Raw genomic sequence first — 3,520 nt, 5'->3', positions numbered from 1 at the left:
CCCGTTTGGTAAAAAAGGCTATAAAAGGGACTTTTTCTAGTCCCTACACAAAAAAGTCCCTGGAAACAAACACCCCCTAAAATATAAGCCCCTATAGAGATTCCAATACGAACTGCATACGGAGCAAAATGTGAACCTACATTCTAAAATATGTATATATAGCATTCGTATATAGTCCGTGTTAAAGCCTCTTGAAGGTCTTATATTTAGAAACGGAAGGAGTATTTCATATTGGTAAAGCTACAATCTGATTTTGCAAAGTCTCTATCTCTATTCTCCATCGCTATCTCTTATCTTTATTTTTGTCTCTATCTCTATCTCTTATCTTTATTTTTGTCTCTATCTCTATCTCTATCTATAATATTACTCACTCGGTTTCTTTACTTCACATATAATATTTGTCTAAAGTCAAACATCATAAAGTTTGTTTATAGGAAAAAAATCAACACTCACAACACCAAATCAATATTATGATGCATCATTTAATTTCTGTATCATATAACTTTAATATTGTAGATATCGATATGATTTAACATAAATTTGGTCAAAGTTCACGAACTTTGACTCCAGACAAAATTTTCATGCGGAGTGAAAAAGAAACGAAGGGGGTATTAGAGGGGAGTTAATAGGTTCCCTCACCTCCTCTCTTGTTTTTTTTCCTCTTCACCCTGCTTCTCCATTTGGTTTCCTGTTTTTATTGTAAGCTCAATCGATGCCACAGAAATAAAAACCAACATAAATAGAGTAACTTGGAATAATCTAAAGCAAATCGGTATTTTCTAAAACCATGTTACGATTAGAATCACAATCAAGAGATAATCAGGGGGTCCAGGTCATGCTAGACTCATAAGCAAACATGAAGTTATATATATACTTATAAAAGTGTCAATTTCATTTTCATAGGTTCCCACCAAAAACTGCCACTCCTTTTGCATTTTTCACCCAAAATGTTGCTATGTTTCTACTCTCCCCATAGAAAAACACTCCATTTCCACTTCGTACATCTATGTTAAGGTTTCCTGAAAAAGAAATATCTATTTCTATCCCTCTTCGTCAGCAGTAGAGTTTGATGTAAACATAAGATTCATGATTTGTGGAGTCATCGGGGGGACGGGTCACCGACTGCGATGTTAGAGAAGGATAGAAAAATAAGATATAATTAGGAAGTTAGGGTTAGGTTTTTGTAAGCAAACATATCCATTGTATACTGATCTGCAGGTTCCCACCAAAGATGGATGCTCTTTTTCTGCATGTTTTCACAAGATGAAATGTCAGTGCACACAACATTACGATAATAATCATGAGCAAAAGAGATACTCAGGGAGAGTCAGGGTTAAGCTAGACTCATCAGCAAACGTTTCATTCTAGATGTTGCAACCCTCTTAGCCTGGCCACGGAGAGTAGGGTCTTTCTCAAGTGGATATGTCCTAGGTTTTTTCTTTCCCCCGCATGGGTCCCTGGGCCCACCTTATATACAGCGGGCCGCAGGTTAAATTCGCTCAGTGCCCTCCCTACAACGCTCTCGTGGGAGTGTCGTGAGAATTCAATAGATGGAAGGACTCGACTCCCGATCTCTTCCCATATAACTTTCGGTCCTTCTCCCTCAGCAAATATAAACATAGAATGTATATGTTTTTCTCAAACGGCCGAGAAATATAAGAACAACTATTTCTAAGTTGCTGAAAACCATCGTCCGATATAGACATAAAATCCATGGTTCATGTGCACATTAAAAACGAGAAAACCTTGATGTGACGACTATCAATGTCAACCATATTTCGAAGTTGATCTAGCTTAGCAACTATGAAAATCTATTTACAAGCTTCCGTTAACCTCATCGTCACACAAATACATAGGTACAAACTACATTAAAAGTATATGAAAAGAAGAGCGCGACCACATCAGTCAGCATTACTACTCCCCCTCCCCTTCTTTCTTGCGCTCCCGTCGCTTTCCACTCCTCTCTCCCGCATACGCATCCCCCTCCAGACGCGCCACTGCCATCAGTCCCGCCAACTCTCGAAATACCTTGTTTCCACCTTGTACTTCTACATCAGGTTTCCCGAAAATCAAATATATATTTCTATCGCTCTCTACCTGTACTAAAGTTTGATCTAAACATAAGACTCATGATTCATGGAGTCATCGCGGGTTACAGGTCAAAAATTGCGATGTTAGAAAAGGATGAAAAATCAAGAGATAATCAGGGAGTTAGGGTTAAGCTAGACTCATAAGCAAACATAGCTGTTATATACTTGCGGAAACGGCAATGCCGGTTCTGCACGTTCCCGCCAAAGCTGATGCTCTATTTCTGCATGTTTCCACCAGACGACATTTTAGTGTGTGTGACGTTACAATGAGAATCGTGACAAGAGATATTCAGCGTTAGACTATACTCGTGAGTAAACATGACTTTCTTATATACTTATAGATGTGAGTCGGAGTTTTGTGTGACACTGTCATTGGGGGGACGACTGTTTGGTAGGGACAGACAACGGCCGATTGAAGGGCGAGGGCGAAGATACAGCGAGTTCACCCCAAGTCAGGCCCCTCGGGGAGAAGGAAAGACACTACTCCTACGTTCAGTGTTGTTATGGTCGTCGAATATCTAGGGGATCAACGTCAAGGTCCCTCTCCGCCTGGTGGCGGAGAGTGGGGTCTTTCTGAAGTGGATCAGTCCTAGGGTTTTTTTCTCTGCCAGAGGGGGTCCTTGGACCCGTCTTATATACAACGGCCCCTCAGCTTCCATTCACTCACTGCCCTTCTACATCGCTCCGCCATCCTAAGAAATCAGTAGATGGAAGGTCTCGACTCCCGAGCTCTTCCCATCCTTCTTCTGGTCCTTCTACCCCCCAGGTCCTGGTCTCCCTCCATTCCTCCTCGCGTCAATATGGCAATTTCGTTTACATAGGTTCCCGCCGAAAACCGCCGCTCCTTTTTTGTGTTTTGCCTGGAATCGACGCCGGGTTTCTAGAAAAACACCCACTCTCCATTTCGCGCTTCTACGTTAAGGTTTTCCAAAGAAGCAAAATTCGATTCCTACCCCTCTCCGACTGTACTGACACCATCAGCACAAAAATGGAAGAAATCTACGGGTTTTGCTACTTCTCAGGCGCCCGAACAACACGAACAACCACTTCCAACTCACCGTTAAACACGACGGTTTGATCTAAACATAAGATCCATTCATGATTGGTATACACGCATTGTAAGAAAGAAGAAGAAAGAAGAAAGCCTTAATGCGAGGCTATCAATGTGAACCATATTTACCTGTGGCAATCTCCTCATCCGAAATCTTATTTACAAGCTTCCGTTAGCATCATCGTCACACAGCACAAGCACGCCGGTCCAGGCTATACAGTTGCGCATAGAAAAGATCTGAAAAGAGGAGTCGGCGGTACTCCTGCCCCTCCCCCGCCTGCGCTGGTGGACTCCCGTCGCTTTCCCCTCCCCTCCCCTCCCCTCCCCTCCTCCGCATCCACATCGCCCCCATTCCATTCCATTCCCACCCCGTCCCCCC

This window comes from Triticum dicoccoides, chromosome 5A, assembly GCF_002162155.2.
Source record: "Triticum dicoccoides isolate Atlit2015 ecotype Zavitan chromosome 5A, WEW_v2.0, whole genome shotgun sequence".
In the NCBI taxonomy this organism is placed as follows: domain Eukaryota; kingdom Viridiplantae; phylum Streptophyta; class Magnoliopsida; order Poales; family Poaceae; genus Triticum; species Triticum dicoccoides.
The sequence above is the reverse complement of the archived record's forward strand: the minus strand, read 5'-3'. Positions refer to the sequence as shown.